The sequence below is a fragment of the Lissotriton helveticus genome, chromosome 8 (genome assembly GCF_964261635.1).
Source record: "Lissotriton helveticus chromosome 8, aLisHel1.1, whole genome shotgun sequence".
Lineage (NCBI taxonomy): Eukaryota > Metazoa > Chordata > Amphibia > Caudata > Salamandridae > Lissotriton > Lissotriton helveticus.
The window spans coordinates 976,294,985-976,318,778 of record NC_136069.1 but is presented as its reverse complement, the minus strand read 5'-3'; the positions used below and the strand labels follow the sequence as shown (position 1 = coordinate 976,318,778).

At 49.7% G+C, this 23,794-nt stretch overlaps 1 protein-coding gene across 1 annotated transcript in view; it reads right to left on the bottom strand.

Annotated features, from left to right (window-relative positions):
- LOC144773041 (von Willebrand factor A domain-containing protein 5A-like) overlaps nt 1-23,794 on the bottom strand; it is a 584,045-nt gene that overhangs the window by 66,829 nt on the left and 493,422 nt on the right. The window lies entirely within an intron of this gene.

The window sequence follows — 23,794 nt, the reverse complement described above, 5'->3', positions numbered from 1 at the left end:
CATTTTATTGAAAACGCATTCCCCCATGACCCTCTCTGAGGTTTCCGGCGGGCGAAGAACTGGCATTTCCGATTCTCCCGATAGGCGAAGAGATCTAGGTTCGGTTTGTTCCATTGTTGGAATATGGAGTTGAGGATCAGTTGATTGAGCTCCCACTCGTGACAGGTTTGACTGGGTCTGCTCAGAGTGTCTGCCAATAGATTCTCCACACCTGGTAGTTGCTCTGTCTTGATGGTTATACGGTGTAAAAAGACATATTTCGATATTTTTTTTTTTACTTATTTTTATTGGCATTTCTTATACATTTGCTCCAAGTACAAGCAACAGGCACATCTACGTGTGGCTCTTTCCGTCTTAACAGTATTGCATTACAAAAATAATAATAATAACTTCTCATTAATATTGCAGGCATTTGCTATTGTTTTTTTTTTTTTTTAAACATACTCTATTGATGACCTTGACAACATATCCAGTGCAATGAATACTATAGAGGGGTGGTCTTTTGTACTTAAAACAGATACAACATATACATCGCATGAGTCTATCATACAGTGTTCGTACTATTTGCTATTGTATTTAACACCATGTTGCAGTTCTTAGATCAAAATAAAGGCACAATCAAAACCCTGGTATACAGTGGTATGTTCTGTTATTCGTTGGACAGTGTGTTTGAGTTTACCACGTAGGCTGCAGTGGACTTGTAAGAAAACAAAAACCTCTAAATACAAACTGAAACCTGTGCAGAAGAGTGGTACATATTAAGGATCAATTGCTTGCTTCTGAAAAGTCAGAGCTTACATGGTAGGAGCTAGTTGCCCACGGAGGCCCAGCAGTTGGAAAAGAGGGCCTCCGTTGGCACTATCATCAGGGTCGGCCTTAGGCATGTGCAAGCTGTGCACCTGCACAGGGCCACCAAACCCCAGGGGCCACCACGCCAATATATATCCTCAATATAATAATCCTCTAAGGATATATACATATTTGCGTGGCGGCCCCAAAGTTTTGCCTGTAGGATCTTTCAAGTTTTTGATATTCCTCCCAATTTTGCAGGCTTTGCATGTCATGCATTTCGTGAAACCTTTGGATCTTGTTTCAAGCCATGTTTCCGGTCTTTTGCTTTCAAAGTGGCTTCTTACCAAATGGTACAATAGATTTGGTGCTCTTCTATACGAAACTTCTTTCCACTGTTGTTGTTTTGACACAATCCTTCAGTTGATTTTTCTCTTGTTCTTTCTCTTCTCTTTCTTTTCTAATTACAAGTGTTTCTGCCCTTGTTTTTTGTCTTGCTTTGACTTCTCTCTCTGTATCTGTGTGTTTGTATCCCCGTTGTAAAAAGCGTGTTTTTGTATCACAGAATTTCCTTTCCATGTCTCGATCTTCCGAGCAATTCCTTTTCATTCGCAATAATTCTCCATATGGAATGCTCTTCTTTAGAGTTTGAGGATGAAAACTTGATCCATGGAGGAGAGTATTTGTTGCTGTCTTCTTCCTGTGCATAGTGGTATGCATCTTGTTGTCTTTGATGTAGACCTTTGTGTCTAAAAATTCAACTTCCCTCGAGCTGATGGTGTATGTGAATTTTAGGTCTGCATCATTTTCATTTAGTACATCAAAGAAGGTTTGAAATTCAGTTTCTGTCCCCTTCCATTGTATGAATAAGTCATCGATGAAACGTAGCCAACGGGCTACGTTCACCATATGATGGTCGTTCCATTCTCTCCAAGCTATGTTCCTCTCCCACCACCCCCATCATGAGATTCGCATAGCTTGGAGAGAAGGAAACTCCCATCGCAGTACCGCAGCATTGGACACAGACTTTTTTGTTGAAAAGAAAGATGTTATTGTAAAGATACATGGTTATCATGTCGATAATCATCTTAGAGTGTTCCAGCTCATTGATTGGTCTTTGTTTTAAGAAGTATTGGATTGCTTGTATTCCTATTTGATGATCGATTGAGGTATACAACGATACCACATCGATTGTCACCAACAAATATGTTGGCTGCCATTGGGTGTCCATTAGAATTCACAGGAAATCCCCGGTGCCCTTAATGTAGGAGCTTAATGTGGGAACTATTGGGGCCAGGACATGATCTACATAGATGGAAACATTTTCATACAGGCTCCCACAGCTGGAAATAATTGGACGTCCAGGCGGCCTGTTCAGTGTTTTATGGACTTTCAGAAGAAAGTACATAGTTGGCATGATTGGATTCTCTACCATCAGAATTTTTTTCTCTTCCTCTGTGATTAAGCATTTGTTTTGCCATATATCCAGTTTCTTACTCAGATCTCTCATTAGCTCTTGTATGGGATTCTTCTGTAACGCTTTGTAATTTTTCTCTTCACTCAATTGTCTCATTGCTTCCTCCACGTAGTGGCATTTTTCCATTACTACGATATTTCTGCCTTTGTCGGCCGGTTTGATTTCAATTTCGTTGTTATTCTTTAAGGTTTGCATGGCCATGCGTTCCTGTTTTGTTAGGTTTTCTCTGATATTGCGATGTGTGACATTTTGCATAGCATCTAGATCCCTCATTACCAAATCATAGAATGTGTCAATCCTGTTCCCAGGATAGAGAGCAGGGCAAAATGTTGACTTCTTCTTAAAATGAGTAGATGTTAGTTTGTTTGTTTGTTTGTACCCCCATTTCTTAAAAAAATTGGGTGTCCGTTATTTGAAAATCAGTTTCATTTGCTAGTTCATATGCAGTTCTCAGATACGGCACTTCTCCAATGTTATAGGTTTCTGGGTTTTCTATATGTGTCATTATTTCTTGACCACTTGTTCTCGATGTTCTTTTGGAGAAGAATTTTTTCAATTTCAGTTTTCATATATATATTTGTAGAGATCTATTTTTGTTTCAATGGGGTCTTGATGTATTTCTGGACAGAACGAGAGCCCTTTGTTCAGGAGATCATTTCCTGCTTTGGATAAGGTGTATCTAGATCAATTTATTACCAGGTCGGGAGTCTTGTGACCTTGCAGTTTCATTTCCTCATCACTGTACGGTTTCTCAAGTTGTACCTTCCCCCTTTGGCGCTTGCTTCTTCTTGTTTTGCGCCTTGGTCTTTTGAGCGAAAGAATCCCCTTCCTCTTGCTCTGGTTCTTCCAGAGCCTCATCCTCTGGATTTGTCTCTTGGTGTTTGCTGCTCCTGGTAGAGCAGCTTCATCTCTTCTAAAAAAAGAGAATTTGCGTATTCCGGACGGTCTCTGCTCCCCTTCACTTAAGTCGGACTCTGACTCACTGGTTATCTGACCGGTAAGGGGGTCAATGTTTACTTTCTTTGTTTCCCACTGCTTTTTGAAGATTTCAAATTTCTTTGCAAATATGAGGATTGTGCCGTATTCGTAGTCATCCTCATCCCTACGAAATTTGCGTCGCTTCCTTTCTTGAACATCATCCTTTTGTTTGTCCAGATTTCGTTCCATCTCTGCTCTTAATTTTTTTATGACTTTATTGTCCTCATTTGATGCTTTAATTTGCGTTTCAACATCCGCTATTTTTTGGTGCAGCTCCTCCACGTCCTTTCTAGCGTATTTGATGATAATGAGCATCATATTTTTTGAGCATTCCATGTTTTTGCCCCATTCTTCAAGCATTTCAGGCTTGGTATCAGGATCATTTGGCAGGGTGAATATCCATAATCCTCTTGGCACCACCCCACATTCCACATATTTTTTGAGGGTAATGATTTCCCATCCTATCGATATTTCTTTACGCATTAATTTTTCTAGTTGTATGAACAATTGCTTGATAGTAGTGATTTGAGGCCTTGATGTTGTTGCACCTCCATCGGTATGTTTAGAGGTTGATGCTCCCCTTTGGAACATGTTTTCCGCCTTAGAGAGTCTTTTTGCACCGCTTTCCTCAATTTTTTCAGATATTGCAATTTATTTCTATGTTTGTGGCCGTTGAATTTCTATTGCCCAACTCCTCTTATTAATATTCCTCAAGTTTCCAGTTTGTTATTTTAATGACAATTCGGGACAATGTTCAGACACTGGGGGTTCTATTTCTCGAGCAGGGTGATTTCTTTCATCTGCACCCTCAATGCGATCTTTTTGCAAAACAACCAAGAGAGGGTTTAATGAAGACACAAAGTTGCCTTCTTGAGTGTGTGCTGTAACGTAGCAAATAATACGCACAATTCGCCTTACTGCAGCATTTCCAACAAGCAACCGCACACAACTTCACGCTCTTACCTAGGAGACTCCCGAACGTACCGGCGTCCTCCGACCCCGCACGGCGGCGCTATACCGGGTGTGTGCGGCACGGTGTGTTTGTTTTCGCTGTATTTCTGCTTCTGTGTTCAATCCGAGTCAAAGTTTATTTCAAGCGTCTCCGATAGCTTTGAGACAATTTCCAATGTCTTTCCAATATCTTTATAGCTTTGACCTCAAGATCGCCGGAATGAATGCTGAACTCTCCTCACTTCCGTTAGATACTTGTCAACAAAGGAGTCCTGAGTGAGAGGGAGCACTTTTCAGTCGGTGCTCCAGTGGCGTAACGAAACATGAGGGGGCCCCCCTGCCAACTACATGGAGGGGGCCCCCCTCCCATTCTCCGTGCCAGTCTAGAGCTCTCAGGCCAGCGACCCGCCATACTGCAGGGGATGCGGGGCGATTGTTCCGCCACTGGTACCAATTCGGCCATTATAAGTAACACGGGATGGTGGAGTTAAAGGTTGGGCTTAGTCTGCCAGAAGGCTATCATAGGTGGTGGTCCATTCATTACAGGGTCCCTGCCATCAGTAGGCCGGGGAAGTTTGGCCAATTTTAGGTGGGTTTCCTGATGCAGACCCCTGTCATGATATAAAACATCGGGCCCACTCATCGTTCAGTTTTGACAAAAGTGCATCCACTGCTCCTTCTCATTTCCATTTTAAAACATTGGACAATGCCTCAGTGCAGTATTTCAAAAGCAGATGTAACCACAAAGAGCACAATTTGATAATACATTTTTATTAGACAATAGCAAGAGGCATTGCATAGCTTCATACTTTGACCCCAATTCCATCACAGTCTCTCTCTCTCTCTCTCTCTCTGTCAGTCAGTATCTCTCTTTCAGTCAGTCAGTCTATGTCTCTCGGTCTTTCAGCCTCTCTTAGTCAGTCACTCTCTCTGTCAGTCAGTCAGTCTCTCTCTCTCTCTGTCAGTCTGTCAGTCAGTCAGTCTCTCTCTCTTAGTCAGTTAGTCTCTCTCTTAGTCAGTCAGTCCCTCTCCCTGTCAGTCCCTCTCACTGTCAGTCTCTCTGTCAGGCTCTCTCTCTCAGTCTCTCTCTCTGTCAGTCAGTCTTCCAGACAGTCTTTCTCTCCCTCTGTCAGTCTCTCTCAGTCAGTCATTCTCTCTCAGTCAGTCTCTCTTCTCTCTGTCAGTCAGTGACTCTCTCTGTCAGTCAGTCTCTCTCTCTGTCAGTCTCTCTCTGTGAGTCTCTCTCTCTGTGAGTCTCTCTCTGTCAGTCAGTCTCTCTCTCTCTCTGTTGGTCAGTCTCTCTTTCTCTGTCAGTCTGTCAGTCTCTTTCTCTCTCTCAGTCTCTGGCAGTCAGTCTCTCTCTCTGTCAGTCAGTCTCTCTCTCAGTCAGTCTCTCTCTCTCTGTCAGTCAGACTCTCTCTCTCCCAGTCATTCTCTCTCTCTCCCAGTCAGTCAGTCAGTCTCTCTCAGTCAGTCATTCTCTCTCTACCTCAGTCAGGCAGTCTCTCTCTCTGTCAGTCAGTCTCTGTCAGTCAGACTCTCTCACTCAGTCAGTCTCTCTCTCTCCGCCAGTCTCTCTCTCTCCGTCAGTCTCTCTCTCTCCGTCAGTCTCTCTCTCTCCGTCAGTCTCTCTCTCAGTCAGTCTCTCTTTCAGTCAGTCTCTCTTTCAGTCAGTCTCTCTTTCAGTCAGTCTCTCTTTCAGTCAGTCTCTCTCTGTCAGTCTCTCTCACAGTCAATCAGTCTATCTCTTGGTCAGGCAGTCTCTGCCTCTCTCTCTGTCTCTCTCTCAGTCAGTTTCTCTCTACCTCAGTCAGTCTCAGTCTCTCTCTCTCTGTCAGTCAGTCTCACTCTCAATCAGTCTCTCTCTCTCTGTCAGTCAGTCAGTCAGTCACTCTCTCAGTCAGCCAGTCTCTCTCTCTCTCAGTCAGTTTCTCAGTCAGTTAGTCTCTCGGTCAGTCAGTATTCAGTATCTGAGTCAGTCAGTCAGTCTCTACTCTCTCTCCACTCTCTCCATTTGCTCTCTCCATTCTCTCTCTCAACTTTGCCCACTCTATCTCTACTGTCTCTCTATCCACTGTCTCTCCTCTGTCTCTCTCTCCACTTTCTCTATCTCCTTTCTCTCACTATCTCTCTCTCTCCACCCTCTCTCCCTTCTCTCTCTCTACTCTCTCTCCACTCCCTCTCTACTCTCTCTCTCCACTCTCTCTCCACCCTCTCTCTCCACTCTCTCTCTCTCTCTCTCTTCACTCACTCTCTCTCCACTCTCTCTCCACTGTCTCCCTCCACCCTCTCTCTATTCTCTCTACTCTCTCGCCACTCTCTCTCTCCAATCTCTCCACTCTATCTCTCCACTCTCTCTCTGTCCACGCTCTCTCAACGGTCTCTCTCTCCGCTCTCTCTCCACTGTCTCTCTCTCCACACTCTCTCTATCCCCAGTGTCTCGCCATGCTCTCTCCACTCTCTCTCCACTGTCTCTCTCCACTCTCTCTCTCTCTCCACTGTTTCTCTCCACTCTCTCTCTCCACTCTCTCTCTCCACTCTCTCTCTCTCCACTCTCTCTCTCTCCACTCTCTCTCTCCCACTCTCCCTCACAGAGTAGTGTGCATTCCATGGGCATCCGCATAAATGTTTCCCGGGGGGGCACATTTTTAACTTCATCACCATCCCCCTTGCACCCTTCTCCCCTCTGCCTTGCACCCTTCTCTTCTCTGCCTTGCACCCTTCTCTTCTCTGCCTTGCACCCTTCTCTTCTCTGCCTTGCACACTTCTCCCCTCTGCCTTGCACCCTTCTCCCCCTATCTCTTCTCTCGCTCCACTCTCTCACTATCACTCTCTCTCCACCCTCTCTCCACCGTCTCTCCCTTCTCTCTCTCTACTCTCTCTCCACTCCCTCTCTACTCTCACTCTCCACTCTCTCTCCACTCTCTCTCCACTCTCTCTCCACTCTCTCTCTACTCTCTCTCTACTCTCTCTCCACCCTCTCTCTACTCTCTCTCTCCACTCTCTCTCTCCACTCACTCTCTCTCCACCCTCTCTCTACTCTCTCTCTCCACCCTCTCTTAACTCTCTCTCCACTCTCTCTCTCCCCACTCACTCTCTCTCCACTCTCTCTCCACTGTCTCCCTCCACCCTCTCTATTCTCTCTACTCTCTCGCCACTATCTCTCTCCAATCTCTCCACTCTCTCTCCACTCTCTCTCTCTCTCCATGCTCTCTCCACTGTCTCTCTCTCCGCTCTCTCTCCACTGTCTCTCTCTCCACTGTCTCTCTCTCCACTGTCTCTCTCTCCAGTGTCTCTCCATGCTCTCTCCACTCTCTCTCCACTGTCTCTCTCTCCACTGTCTATCTCCACTCTCTCTCCACTGTCTACTCTCTCTCCACTGCCTCTCTCCACTCTCTCTCTGCACTGTTGCTCTCCACTGTTTCTCTCCACTCTCTCTCTCCACTCTCTCTCTCTCCACTCTCTCTCTCTCCACTCTCCCTCACAGAGTAGTGTGCGTTCCATGGGCATCCGCAGAAATGTTTCCAGGGGGGGCACATTTTTAACTTCATCACTATCCCCCTTGCACCCTTCTCCCCTCTGCCTTGCACCCTTCTTGCCCTCCCTCTTGCACCTTTCTCCCCCTTCCCCTTGCACCCTTCTCTCCTTCCCCTTGTACCCTAGTCCACCTCTGCCTTGCACCCTTTTCTGCCTTGCACCCTTTTCTACCTTGCACCATTCTCCCCTCTGCCTTGCACCCTTCTCCCCTCTGCCTTGCACCCTTCTCCCCTCTGCCTTGCACCCTTCTCCCCTCCACCTTGCACCCTTCTCCCCTCCACCTTGCACCCTTCTCCCCACCACCTTCCACCATTCTCCCCTCCGCCTTGCACCCTTCTCCCCTCTGCCTTGCACCCTTCTCCTCTCTTCCTTTCACCCTTCTACTCTCTGCCTTGCACCCTTCTCCCCTCCACCTTGCACCCTTCTCCCCTCCACCTTGCACCCTTCTCCCCACCACCTTGCACCCTTCTCCCCTCCGCCTTGCACCCTTCCCTTCTCTGCCTTGTACCCTTCTCTTCTCTGCCTTGCACCCTTCTCCCCTCTGCCTGGCACCCTTCTCCCCCTCCGCCTTGCACCCTTCTCCCCCTCCCCCTTGCACCCTTCTCTACCTTTCACCCTTCTCCTCTCTTGCACCCTTCTCCTCTTTGCCTTGCACCGTTCTCTTCTCTGCCTTGCACACTTCTCCCCTCTACCTTGCACCCTTCTCCTCTCTGCCTTGCACCCTTCTCCTCCTCTGCCTTGCACCCTTCTCCCCTCCACCTTGCACCCTTCTCCCCTCTGCCTTGCACCCTTCTCCCCTCTGCCTTGCACCCTTCTCCCCTCTGCCTTGCACCCTTCTCCCCCTCTGCCTTGCACCCTTCTCTACCTTTCACCCTTCTCCTCTCTTGCACCCTTCTCCACTTTGCCTTGCGCCGTTCTCTTCTCTGCCTTGCCCACTTCTCCCTTTACCTTTCACCCTTCTCCCCTCTGCCTTGCACCCTTCTCCCCCTCTGCCTTGCACCCTTCTCCCCCTCTGCCTTGCACACTTCTCCCCTCCACCTTGCACCCTTCTCCCCTCTGCCTTGCACCCTTCTCCCCTCTGCCTTGCACCCTTCTCCCCCTCTGCCTTGCACCCTTCTCCCCCTCTGCCTTGCACCCTTCTCCCCCCTCTGCCTTGCACCCTTCTCCCCCTCTGCCTTGCACACTTCTCCCCTCTGCCTTGCACACTTCTCCCCTCCACTTTGCACCCTTCTCCCCCTCTGCCTTGCACCCTTCTCCCCTCCGCCTTGCACCCTTCTTCCCCTCTGCCTTGCACCCTTTTTCCCTCTGCCTTGCACCCTTCTCCCCCTCTGCCTTGCACCCTTCTCCCCCTCTGCCTTGCACCCATCTCCTCTCTACCTTACACCCTTCTCCCCTCTGCCTTGCACACTTCTCCATATCTGCCTTGGACACTTCTCCATATCTGCCTTGGACACTTCTCCCCCTCTGCCATGCACCCTTCTCCCCCTCTGCCTTGCACACTTCTCCCCTCTGCCTTGCACACTTCTCCCCTCTGCCTTGCACCCTTCTCCCCTCTGCCTTGCACCCTTCTTGCCCTCCCTCTTGCACCTTTCTCCCCCTTCCCCTTGCACCCTTCTCTCCTTCCCCTTGTACCCTAGTCCACCTCTGCCTTGCACCCTTTTCTGCCTTGCACCCTTTTCTACCTTGCACCATTCTCCCCTCTGCCTTGCACCCTTCTCCCCTCTGCCTTGCACCCTTCTCCCCTCTGCCTTGCACCCTTCTCCCCTCCGCCTTGCACCCTTCTCCCCTCCACCTTGCACCCTTCTCCCCACCACCTTCCACCATTCTCCCCTCCGCCTTGCACCCTTCTCCCCTCTGCCTTGCACCCTTCTCCTCTCTTCCTTTCACCCTTCTACTCTCTGCCTTGCACCCTTCTCCCCTCCACCTTGCACCCTTCTCCCCTCCACCTTGCACCCTTCTCCCCACCACCTTGCACCCTTCTCCCCTCCGCCTTGCACCCTTCTCTTCTCTGCCTTGTACCCTTCTCTTCTCTGCCTTGCACCCTTCTCCCCTCTGCCTGGCACCCTTCTCCCCCTCTGCCTTGCACCCTTCTCCCCCTCCCCCTTGCACCCTTCTCTACCTTTCACCCTTCTCCTCTCTTGCACCCTTCTCCTCTTTGCCTTGCACCGTTCTCTTCTCTGCCTTGCACACTTCTCCCCTCTACCTTGCACCCTTCTCCTCTCTGCCTTGCACCCTTCTCCTCCTCTGCCTTGCACCCTTCTCCCCTCCACCTTGCACCCTTCTCCCCTCTGCCTTGCACCCTTCTCCCCTCTGCCTTGCACCCTTCTCCCCTCTGCCTTGCACCCTTCTCCCCCTCTGCCTTGCACCCTTCTCTACCTTTCACCCTTCTCCTCTCTTGCACCCTTCTCCACTTTGCCTTGCGCCGTTCTCTTCTCTGCCTTGCCCACTTCTCCCTTTACCTTTCACCCTTCTCCCCTCTGCCTTGCACCCTTCTCCCCCTCTGCCTTGCACCCTTCTCCCCCTCTGCCTTGCACACTTCTCCCCTCCACCTTGCACCCTTCTCCCCTCTGCCTTGCACCCTTCTCCCCCTCTGCCTTGCACCCTTCTCCCCCTCTGCCTTGCACCCTTCTCCCCCCTCTGCCTTGCACCCTTCTCCCCCTCTGCCTTGCACACTTCTCCCCTCTGCCTTGCACACTTCTCCCCTCCACTTTGCACCCTTCTCCCCCTCTGCCTTGCACCCTTCTCCCCTCCGCCTTGCACTCTTCTTCCCCTCTGCCTTGCACCCTTTTTCCCTCTGCCTTGCACCCTTCTCCCCCTCTGCCTTGCACCCTTCTCCCCCTCTGCCTTGCACCCATCTCCTCTCTACCTTACACCCTTCTCCCCTCTGCCTTGCACACTTCTCCATATCTGCCTTGGACACTTCTCCATATCTGCCTTGGACACTTCTCCCCCTCTGCCATGCACCCTTCTCCCCCTCTGCCTTGCACACTTCTCCCCTCTGCCTTGCACACTTCTCCCCTCCACTTTGCACCCTTCTCCCCTCTGCCTTGCACCCTTCTCCCCCTCTGCCTTGCACCCTTCTCCCCCTCTGCCTTGCACCCTTCTCCCCCCTCTGCCTTGCACCCTTCTCCCCCCTCTGCCTTGCACCCTTCTCCCCCTCTGCCTTGCACACTTCTCCCCTCTGCCTTGCACACTTCTCCCCTCCACTTTGCACCCTTCTCCCCCTCTGCCTTGCACCCTTCTCCCCTCCGCCTTGCACCCTTCTTCCCCTCTGCCTTGCACCCTTTTTCCCTCTGCCTTGCACCCTTCTCCCCCTCTGCCTTGCACCCTTCTCCCCCTCTGCCTTGCACCCATCTCCTCTCTACCTTACACCCTTCTCCCCTCTGCCTTGCACACTTCTCCATATCTGCCTTGGACACTTCTCCATATCTGCCTTGGACACTTCTCCCCCTCTGCCATGCACCCTTCTCCCCCTCTGCCTTGCACACTTCTCCCCTCTGCCTTGCACACTTCTCCCCTCTGCCTTGCACCCTTCTCCCCTCTGCCTTGCACCCTTCTTGCCCTCCCTCTTGCACCTTTCTCCCCCTTCCCCTTGCACCCTTCTCTCCTTCCCCTTGTACCCTAGTCCACCTCTGCCTTGCACCCTTTTCTGCCTTGCACCCTTTTCTACCTTGCACCATTCTCCCCTCTGCCTTGCACCCTTCTCCCCTCTGCCTTGCACCCTTCTCCCCTCTGCCTTGCACCCTTCTCCCCTCCGCCTTGCACCCTTCTCCCCTCCACCTTGCACCCTTCTCCCCACCACCTTCCACCATTCTCCCCTCCGCCTTGCACCCTTCTCCCCTCTGCCTTGCACCCTTCTCCTCTCTTCCTTTCACCCTTCTACTCTCTGCCTTGCACCCTTCTCCCCTCCACCTTGCACCCTTCTCCCCTCCACCTTGCACCCTTCTCCCCACCACCTTGCACCCTTCTCCCCTCCGCCTTGCACCCTTCTCTTCTCTGCCTTGTACCCTTCTCTTCTCTGCCTTGCACCCTTCTCCCCTCTGCCTGGCACCCTTCTCCCCCTCTGCCTTGCACCCTTCTCCCCCTCCCCCTTGCACCCTTCTCTACCTTTCACCCTTCTCCTCTCTTGCACCCTTCTCCTCTTTGCCTTGCACCGTTCTCTTCTCTGCCTTGCACACTTCTCCCCTCTACCTTGCACCCTTCTCCTCTCTGCCTTGCACCCTTCTCCTCCTCTGCCTTGCACCCTTCTCCCCTCCACCTTGCACCCTTCTCCCCTCTGCCTTGCACCCTTCTCCCCTCTGCCTTGCACCCTTCTCCCCTCTGCCTTGCACCCTTCTCCCCCTCTGCCTTGCACCCTTCTCTACCTTTCACCCTTCTCCTCTCTTGCACCCTTCTCCACTTTGCCTTGCGCCGTTCTCTTCTCTGCCTTGCCCACTTCTCCCTTTACCTTTCACCCTTCTCCCCCTCTGCCTTGCACCCTTCTCCCCCTCTGCCTTGCACACTTCTCCCCTCCACCTTGCACCCTTCTCCCCTCTGCCTTGCACCCTTCTCCCCCTCTGCCTTGCACCCTTCTCCCCCTCTGCCTTGCACCCTTCTCCCCCCTCTGCCTTGCACCCTTCTCCCCCTCTGCCTTGCACACTTCTCCCCTCTGCCTTGCACACTTCTCCCCTCCACTTTGCACCCTTCTCCCCCTCTGCCTTGCACCCTTCTCCCCTCCGCCTTGCACCCTTCTTCCCCTCTGCCTTGCACCCTTTTTCCCTCTGCCTTGCACCCTTTTTCCCTCTGCCTTGCACCCTTCTCCCCCTCTGCCTTGCACCCTTCTCCCCCTCTGCCTTGCACCCATCTCCTCTCTACCTTACACCCTTCTCCCCTCTGCCTTGCACACTTCTCCATATCTGCCTTGGACACTTCTCCATATCTGCCTTGGACACTTCTCCCCCTCTGCCATGCACCCTTCTCCCCCTCTGCCTTGCACACTTCTCCCCTCTGCCTTGCACACTTCTCCCCTCCACTTTGCACCCTTCTCCCCCTCTGCCTTGCACCCTTCTCCCCTCCGCCTTGCACCCTTCTCCCTCCGCCTTGCACCCTTCTTCCCCTCTGCCTTGCACCCTTCTTCCCCTCTGCCTTGCACCCTTCTCCCCCTCTGCCTTGCACCCTTCTCCCCCTCTGCCTTGCACCCTTCTCCCCCTCTGCCTTGCACCCTTCTCCCCCTCTGCCTTGCACCCATCTCCTCTCTACCTTACACCCTTCTCCCCTCTGCCTTGCACACTTCTCCATATCTGCCTTGGACACTTCTCCATATCTGCCTTGGACACTTCTCCCCATCTGCCTTGCACCCTTCTCCCCATCTGCCTTGCATCCTTCTCCCCCTCAGCCTTGCACCCTTCTCCCCTCTGCCTTGCACCCTTTCCCCCTCTACCTTGCACCCTTCTCCTCTCTACCTTGCACCCTTCTCCCCTCTGCCTTGCACCCTTCTCGGCCCCTCTTCCCCTCTCCCTGCAAACGCCCACATGGTGCTTCAAACAAGAGTGCTTACCTGAGGGCACCATTTTGCTGCCTCGTCCCTTCTCATGTGAGCTTTGCCCTGGAGAATGCTCTCTCTGGGGGCCCCCATTCCCACCCTTGTCCGGGTCCCGAGCACTGCTATGTGCTGCCTTCTGCTCTCTGGGGCCCCACCCCATCCTTGGCCCTGTCTCTCCTCTTCTCTTGTGGGATGGGGCCCCCACCCCATCCTTGGCCCTGTCTCTCCTCTTCTCTTGTGGGGTGGGGCCCCCACCCCATCCTTGGCCCTGTCTCTCCTCTTCTCTTGTGGGGTGGGGCCCCCACCCCATCCTTGGCCCCGTCTCTCCTCTTCTCTTGTGGGGTGGGGCCCCCACCTCATCCTTGGCCCCGTCGCTCCTCTTCTCTTGTGGGGTGGGGCCCCCAACCCATCCTTGGCCCCGTCTCTCCTCTTCTCTTGTGGATTGGGGCCCCCACCCCATCCTTGGCCCCGTCTCTCCTCTTCTCTTGTGGGGTGGGGCCCCCACCCCATCCTTGGCCCTGTCTCTCCTCTTCTCTTGTGGGGTGGGCTTTGCTTATGAGAGGAGAGAGTGGGGGCCGGGCTCTGTGCTGCCTCACAGGAGCCGTGGAGACTGCTGTCTCTGGGCCCCCACCCTCTTTCCGGGCCTGCCTGGCTCTGACTGAAGAGAAACAATGTATATTGATACTTTGTTTCTCTTCAGTCAGTCAGAGGGAGGGGGCGAGGGGCTCAGCCTGCACCTGCTTCAGACTCAGAGGGAGAGAGGCTTGCTTCAGCGCAAGCCTCTCTCACAGCTCCCAGAAGAGCTGAAGGGGCCGGGGCCCCCTGGGGCCCCCTTCAGTAACTGTAGAGAGTGAGGCCCCCCCGCACTGCGGGGGCTGCGGGGGCGTTTGTTACGCCCCTGCGGTGCTCGCTTCGAGACCAGGATGATGTCTCGTAGAGCATTTTTCACAGGGAATTAAAGTCGCGGCACACCTCTTGGTTGATCAATGTTATTTATTGCAGATCACAAAAACTCTCCTACGCATTTCGAACCAAACGTTCCTGTTCACGGTAGTCTTTAACATTTGTCCCTTTTAACTTTCTCTATTTATAACTTGGTACCTTTCCACCTTTTCTAGTGCATTATGGGCCTTGTAGTATGTTTGTTACATATTCAACAAACTTTATTTTTGTTTCAGTTTGAGAACATGTGTTTGCATACCTGTCCGCAGTGATATGTTGCTGGGGATAGTAATTCATATAACCTACAAAATGTCTGCGCATACGAATATTTTAATTGATTATGCGGAGTTACGCATTTAGCGCAATAGTTCATTTGGCATGTAACTTTATTACCAAAGCTGAAACTAATTGCAAAATTCCAGCTTGGCACATTCTATTCTATACTGGCTTAAGCTGCTAATTCCTTTAGGAGCAGAGACTCATGTACAGCCCTGGGGATGCCGGTGATCATCTGAGATGGAGCTCTGGCACTGAGACCATATCATGCCAGTTGCTAGAGTCATGAGGGTGCCTCTCCACCTAAACCACAAACAACAATTTCCAGATCACTGGAGGTATGGTGTTCAGTGCTCATGGTGGTTGCTGGAGACAGACTACCATTCCTCCTTATGTTAATTGTAGGAAGGCAGGCTCCTTCTGCATGGTTACCCCACTTTTTGCCTGGTGCTATGCTGTTTCTGACTAGTCTGACTGGGATCTGCTAATGAGGACCCCAGTCTCTGTGAATTCTCCCTTAAATTGGCTATAGTGAGTTCTTGGGTACATCCCAGATTGGCTACTGGTGTATCCTTATACGTCCCTAGTATGTGGTACTGTAGTGTAGTTCCTATATTCCCAATAGGCTCTGCGCATTGGAATAATATAAACAGCAGTGTAGACGTAGGACTGAGGTCATCTAGGTCTCTACTGACTATATTAGACTTAATTAGTTTTGCCAGCTAGCTCAGAGGTCACTAGAAACTTTCTCGAATAAACAAGGAGGAGTTTAACTTCCCTGGATAGACAAGAAGGGATTAGCTTCTGACAACCATAAAACATGACAACTTTGCTCCCTCAGTGTATCTCTAGAGTCGTGTGAAAACAATAGACAGCTATTTCACTCAGTCAGTTGTGCATACTTAGTTTCACCAGAGTGCAGAGAATAGAGAGACGGGTGTTTTCAATAAAAGGTGTTATTTATTGAGCAGTCTTCTTTCTCATGCAAGAGAAATGAATTGCCACAATTGCAATACTTATCATAAAGTAAAGTGCGTACAGTAAAAGGAGTATTATGAAATAATACTGTAAAAGCATTGATATGGTTTCTTAGCCATATGATACTCTAAAATAGATAAAATATATACATACATAAATACATTGACTAACGTACTCAACTGGTGCTTCTAAATACGCCTACCCCTGTGTACCTGACCTAAGCCTAATACGTGGGAAGGAGTAAGTAAGTAGCAGTTTAAGTTAAGTTGATTTTTGCCAAGAATCTGAGTTGAGAATTCTCTTTAAGGGTTTAGCCAGCTCCGTACCTGGGTAATAGAAAGCAGGAGGTCTGGTATCTCTCTCTCAGGACTCGATTTCCCAGCAACCCGCAAGGGCGGCTGAGAACACCGGAGCTGGATTTTCTCGCCAGGAGGGAGGGGCGTCGTCCGTGGGCTCTCGCATTAGCTGGGCTCTCGGGCAAGTAGATAGCCGCTCTGCTCCAAAACCCCTGTGTGTTTGCTTAAGGCAACGTTGGTATATTTATACCTGAAAGGTGCCTCGTTTGACGTAAGGTTGGACATAAGACGTCAATAAAAGATGTCACTAAGAACTGGCCGTTCTCTTAGTGTTCGCAGGAGTTCTAGGACAAATCAAAACAGGAGCATGGGGAATTCCCAGGTTGCTGGAGGTTTGGTTTGTTTACAGAACTCGTTGTACTTTCTAGGAGTCTGGGGAAGTAGCCTTGCTTAATTTGGACTGCATGGGCTACGACTAAATATGGATATGATTCTTATGCCTTTATAAGGATATTATTTATTATAACCATATAAGGGCATAAATCAGGAATATCGAATTAGGGTCCTAGATAGAAATACAACAGTACTAAGGTGCCCAGGGCATAGGTACACCAGAGGTCTTCCATGGCTGCAGCATGTATTATGCCACCCATGAGAAACCACTCAAATTATGATTACAGGCCAGCCACTGCAGCCTGTGTAAGCTGATGCTAGCATAACTTACAACAGATATAGGTTTTCTTATAACTGAGGTCACTGCACTTAAAACCTATACGTCACCCCTAAGGCAGGCCTTTCAATCCTAAAGGCAGGGAGCTCTGTTTTAGGTGGGAGGGTGCCTCTGCATGAGCAGAACACCCCTACGAACTTCAGAGCCCATCCTCCCGGGTTCTAAGTGCATCACCCATTATGATATATAGAGTGGCCATGCATCATTATGCGATGACCATCTCTAAATTGGCTGAAACTAACCCTGTCGTAAATGGTGTGGGAGGTATGATTCAATGCACTGTAAAGCTCCTTTGGGGGACCCTCAGTGTTCCGGGTACCAGTCTTCTAGACCCGGACAGCACAACATGGCTGCTGCCGACCAGAGACACGATTCTGCCCTGCTGCTGCTGAGCCAAGCTTGAGCAGGGGAAGGAAGGACAATAGGTATCCTGTTACAGGGAGATGTGACCACCTCCCAGACAGGGATTAGTGTATTGGGGCAGGGTGGGAGTGTTGCCAGCGCCACTATGTCTGCTTGAGGGGCACATTTGGTGCCCTGCTTACATAATCCAGTTCAAACCAGCTCAGGGAGCTGTTGGCTCCCGCTCTGGCATGAAACTGGACAAAGAACATGTGAGTATCCTCCACACTGTCCAAACCCCTCCCTTGGGAGGGAACCCTGAATAGTCCCAACCCTTTTATTAGGGTACTTAAGGGCTTACCGGTGGGTGGGTCCCTGGAGTTGTCATGGGACAAGATTCATACCAAGACACCACTTCATCTTGGACCGTCTGGGCACTCTGGACTTCGCTCTGGGTTTTAAGACTGCAACTGCAAAGACTCCTGCTGCTCCTGGTCTCGTTGCACTGCTCATCTGCAGCAACATCTGTGCCTGTGCTCCATACAGGAACCTTCCAAGACCTGAGGGCATCTAAGACACCTGAAGGAATCTCCCTTGGAGTGAAGGAGTCACTTTCCTGCATCTGCAGGCACCGCAATGAAGCTGACCAGTCTGCTAATCCTGAGCTCCCACAAACTCCGAAAGGCTCAGCAACACAGGTTGTAGTTGTCACATAGCTCGATTCCTGCCCTGTTTTCTCACCGAGTTTGAGGCCATTATCCCTTGTTGGAGCCGCAGGAACTGAACCCCTGATGGAGCAGGGTTTTGAGAAAATAAAACCTGCTCGGATTAACTCCTCAGTGCCATTTGCTAACAGTGTGCTGTCAAAATAACGTGCAAAAACAGGGGGAAATGCTTTTGCGCATGCGTTCACAAATGCGTGGACTAATGCATGAAAGACTAGGCTGCATTTGCTTTCTGTTTTTGGAATAAAATAAAATAATGCCGCTTTTGCACATTAATGCTCTTGCTAGAAATATAACGTGGGATAGTGCACTGGTGGGTGGTAAACAGTGAGAAATATATTTCCTGAAATTAATAATGTCTGTGTTTCATTCATTGTAGTGAAGTAAGCATGGGCCTACATCTTTGCATGTCAGTTGGGGGTAAAAGAAATATAAATACGAATAAATAAGCTGAAAAATCGAGCTTTGAGAGGGAGTGGAGACGGCAAAGGCTGATAACCTTCAAGGATTATTGTGTGTCTGCCAAGTAACGGAAGGATGGCCGTGGGATCAAGTACAAATGTGCAAACTTCTTCCGCGGAAAACTGCAGAGGTGAACAATGGAAGTGTAGAGACTTGCTACATGTTACTTTTGGGGGAACCGTGTGTTCATGAGACGTGGCTAACATAATGCAAAATGTGTAAAACAAAGAACGCAGTGAAAATTATGAATATGACTATGGTGGTGTGATAGAACACCCTCTAAATTAGACAATGAGAGTCTGAGTTACTGAAATGCTTCAACAAATGTGGGTTGAACATGTAAGTTTTAGGGTTTAATTGAGGTGTCCTGGGGGGTGTTGGGAGGCGAGTGTGATGCAATGCTGTGGCGGTAGCCTTAGCGGGTTGGCGTTGCTCAGAGCTAGAAGGAGATCGTCGCAGTCCGTCAGTTTGCAGATAGAGACCTACCTGTCTCCGGTTTCCTGACCTCAATGCTGTATCCTGATCTATTCTTTGTTCCCTGAATCTTTACTCAGGGGACGCGCACGTATCCCTTTGGCCAGAAGGGTAGTTTTTTTAGGTTAGTATAGCTAAATGATCCGTACTTTGCATAGTCATTTGCAAATGTATTTTGTCTCCGAAACTTTTGTCTCTTCACCTATCCACTGCTTCATCTGCATTTTGTTCATTTGAAAAGAGTTTGACACTGTTTTGCATTAATAATGTTCTCTCTCTGTGATCGATTCTTTGTTTGCCTTGTAAACCTGTACACGATGAGCATTTACTTTCATATTATTTTGCGATAAACAATGTTAACCTTATATTGAGTTTGAGATTATTTACGCAGTAGCAAGATGAGGGCAGTACTAATTATTGCCCTCAACTTCTCAACTTTAGGTCCTTCGCCCAGATGAAAGGAGTTGATATACAGGCTCAGTTATGTATTTAGTGTGTTAGATACGGGTCTGTATTATGAACTACTGATTTTGTCAAACTTGAAAAAAGCGCAACAGGATTTGTTTAGTTGGGTGTATGAGTATGGGCCTATGTTTGTGTTATTATTGATTTATCAATCCCTTATTGGTGCTGGATCCCCCCTGTGCACCGCGTCGACTTGCCGCTGCAAAGGCTTGTTGGTTCTCTTCCTCAGAGATATTCAGGCTCCGAGTAGCCTCTCCTATGACCATCCTCACCACATCTCTTGCACCGTGGGCCTGCATCTTTGGTGAGCTGCTTGAGGTCTTCTCGCAACTCCGTGCCTCCGGCCGGTGGGTTCATTTGAGGGTGTTTGATTTCTGCGGGCTCCCCCGATTGCTCAGACCTGCTCCAACTCCCCTGCTTCCGGCAAATCACCTGGACCTTGCTGGTCCCAAAACTGCACCTTTTTAGCTTTCCACATTGTCTGCAGTTGTCAAGGCTTGTTGATGCGCCTGACGGACGACCACTGATCTCTCGACATCCGACATGGGACAGCTCCTGAGCAGCTCCTGGTCTTCCACAGCATCGCCAGGTCCACACAGCTACAGCTCCAAGGTCACTGTCAACTCTCCTGCAACACACAACATCGGTGGGCATTTGACTTCTGTACCCCCTGGTCACTCCCAAGTGGCATAGACTCTGTCCCCTCTGCTTGCAGGTACTTCTCATCCTGAATCCATCTTCGGATTCCACTTCTTCACTAGCTGCATCTTTCTAAAGTCCTCCACTGAATTTGACTGTGGTTTCCGACGCCACTTCACACCTATGCACCCAGCTAAGGTATCAATGGGTGGGGTGGCTCCCCAACCTTCTGTCTGTCACGGAATTTCTTAGAGGTCCACTGGGAAGGGTCCTTTTTCTTTAAAACTGCAACCGCGACTCACCTATTGACTTGAATTGAACCTGCCGTCGTGCTCCCACTCTGTATACGGTCTCCGTGGGGCTCCTGGTCACTTACCTCGGGTGGTTCTGTGGGGCCCCAGCATTTCTACGACCTTTGGGAACAGTCTTAACTTAAGTTGTGGTTTGCATCCCTCGATTTTAGTATATGGTTTGGTTCCCCGCTGGTGACCACGGTGTAATAAGTGCTTCTTACCTGTTTTCTTTGAAAAGTATTGTGTGCCTTTCATATATCTCCAGATAGGAGATATTTGTATGTGTTTGTGAGTGTCTTATAATAAATACATATTTTTATAAATACACTGTGGGGTTCTTTTTCACTAAATCTAAACAGATTACATTCAGGTAAAACAAGCTGCTTGACACTCCTTCTGGACTGCCTGAAAGCTGCTCTCCACAGCTACCACTTATAGAGCTTTCTAAGGTTGTCTAAGACCACTAAAATCACCATAAGGGCTGTCTAAATTAGTGCAGGGTGTTATACTTACATAAGTGTGCACAATATACTAAGCCAGCTTCGCCCATTCATCTCCTCCAGATAAGGACTGCATAGGTCAAATCTGCATCACTCATGATACCTGACACTCCAAACAGGAATGTCTCTGCTACGTGCTGAGTAAAATGTGAATGATACTTTAAGGAAGAAATGGTTGAAAAGGGCTGACCAAAGTTCCCTCTAATTATTATCATGCACTTTATGTGTTATATTCTGTAGAGGAGGTTAGTCCTGGGAATTGCTACACCTGTTTGTGTGCCTGACTTAAAAAGAAAAAAGGGACGGCCGAAGTACTGTTCAAAATAGATGAAATGCTGACGAACTCATAGATAATAGATTAAATATTGTCTCTCAGTTGACTGTGGGGATTGATGCAGAGGAGTGTAACTTATTCTGAATACACAATTCAGAACAAAGCCTCCGCAACTGAAAAATGTGATCAAACAGCTCTTTTTAGCCAGTTTACAAATTACAATCCAGTCTCCTAATTTGGTCCTCAATATGAGTTCCCCAAATGTAGGTTTGTGGATAATACAGAGCCACAATTTGGGATGAAAAGTTATTTCTTAACCCTTGCTATTCGCATTGGCAATGGAGCCTCTGACCTGCCTCATCCTCTCTGATGTGGTGGTCCAAGGCTGGTCCTGGGATCCCCATCACGTGGATAAAATCGCTCTCTATGCGGACGATGTCCTTCTTTTCATGGCAAGATCCAGAGCATTCAGGCCCCCACTGCCTAGAGATACTTCAAAGTTTTGAGAGCATTTACGGATTCCGACTTAATCCCGCCAAACCCACCCTTGTCCCCCTCCACATATCGAGAGCCTGCTCCGAGTGGCAATCCACCATTTCCAGCAGGAGACAGTCCTTTAACCCCTTCTACGCTCATGTCGAGCTTAGCTCGTCATGAGTTACGCCTCTCGTACGCTCATGACGAGCTGAGCTCGTCATGTAACGCGGGTTTCCGCAAACTGCCGCGCACAGCGGGAAAACCGCTAACGGGCAAGGTATTAAATATCTGGAGATTTGGATAGCCCTCCTACCGGAGTTGGAATGGGCTCTGAATATCACCCCCCTGATCACCAAAGCCAAAACCGATCTTAAACGCTGGCAGGCTCTGCCGCTTAATCCCCTTGGCCATAGCGCCCTTTTTAAAATGATGATTCTCCCCCGCTTCCTTTATATTCTCCAAAACATTACCCTTCACCTTCCGGGGAGTTGGTTTCGAGACTTCGACGGAGCCCTTACCAAATTTCTATGGGGGCATGGGAGATTGCGCATTGCCGTGGCTCACTGCCAGATCCCGCCCTTTGACGGCAGTATGGGAGTGACAAACGTATACCTTTATTACCTTGCAACCAGAGTCCTTGTAGTCCATGATTGGTATAGGGGAGGCTGGTCTGACCCGGCTTATCGAACTGAGCTTAGGTACATGGACTTCCCACAGCTGCATGCCTATCTCTACGGCACTCCTATACCACTCACACTCCACCAGATCACTAGATCAGTCCTGGTGGCTTAACGCTCTGCCCTCCGGCACACCCGCTGGAATAGAAAACATACTCAACACACACCCCTATGGCAGGGCACATGGCTCCGAGAGACGTCCTGCCTCATGGGCTTCCGGTCCTGGGACCACATTGGGATATCTCTCCTCGGGGATATTTGGGTGGGTGACAACATTCGGACCTTTGCTGAGCTACAAAAGCGCCACTCCCTCCACACCTCCCAATTCTATAGATACCTCCAACTCCGCCACGCACTCACGGCACATATCTCCCCAGGTACATTCGATACCCGAATTCAGCCCACTAGAAGCGCAGGTACTGATGGGAAACCTGGGGCTGAGAGGGGTCTCGAGGATATATTGATTTCTAGTTAACAACACCCCTACCAACCTGGACACACTCCGAGCCCGCTGGAGGGATGGTTGGGCCCCCTGGAGGAGGCGGATTGGCGTGACGCCCTTATGGCCCCCAAAACCCTTACGACCTCCTCCAAGCTTCGCCTCATCCAACTTTACTACCTCCACACAGCCTACTTCAAACCGCTGCGTCTACATGGGTGTGACTGCGCCCCTCCCCTGACTACCCGCTGTGGTCAGGCCCCTGCAGATTTCTTTCATATGGTGCGGACCTGCCCGGCCCTCACCTCGTTTTGGTCCAGTATAGAGTCTGAGCTTACAGAGACCCTAGGCTGGCTGGTCCCCCACGACCCCATGCACCTGCTCCTTGGCGGCTTTGACGGCTTGGACGGCTCTAGAGCCATCAAGCTCTTTTTGGCGACAGCCCTCGCAGTTGCCAAACATGACATAGCAGCGGCGTGGGCAAGCACCAGGTCCCCTACCCTGCGGAAATGGCGACGAGGGGTGGATTGGTGTGCCACCCAAGAATAACCTCTATTCAAGGCCCGGGGATGTCCGAGTAAGTTCCAAAAGATATAGGGCAAGTGGTTGAATTTGCTGCTTTCTTAATGTTAATGTTGCCCTCCAAATGTAAAAGTACAGGTTACCTTGTGTATGGCCATAAGGAGCTATCCTATCACTCCCTAGAGCCGGATTGCGCTGTTTGTTGGACATGGCTATTGTATATTCATGCTGATTTACGCTGGTTTTTGTTCTGTTTTTCATATAAAATGCTAATAAAATGTGATTATCAAAAAAAAAAGATATTTCTTCTGGACTGAGAAATAACACATTGGTCTTGGAATACTGCGCCCAATATTCTGCGTGTGTCCCATTCCTCCGCAAGAAATAATGGACACAAATCCACACACATTTGCCATTTGCTCAGAGCAGGTGTTGAATGTCTGCAGGGACTCCTTTTAGGTCCGTAGGGCAGAAGGAACAACATGAGGGCAAAGGAGGTTAAGTTGCACATGGCTTGAACATTTGCTGCTCTCCCCATGCCGTAGTAAGCGTAAGCGGGTGGGGGCCAGGGTGGGGGCCAGGGCAGCAGCTGTCACGACACCCCACAGTGCTCCTGGTACGGTATTTGCTTGTAGCAGTATCCCATCTGAGGAATGAGGATGCCGCCCTAGACCGCTTATAATAAGGGCTTTTGAGTTGAATGTAAGAGTGTTGTTGTAAAAACATGGTTTGACATCAAGCCCACTTGGCACTTACGACAACACACAAGAAGCTGTGGAATTTGTTGGTCATGAGGAATATTGCTTAGCACGAAAGCTGGGAATGAACACCAAACTCACTGAACTTAAAGCAAAAATGTACATTAAGGCCAAATAGAGCATGTTATAACATTTTGAAATAGCCTCAGCTTTCCTTTGGTATGAATGGATGCTTTGCACTGGAGATTACGATGTTATGTACAATAAACTGGCAGTTTTTAGAAACACTAAGCAACAAATATGTATATCTAATTGTGGATAACGTTCAGTAG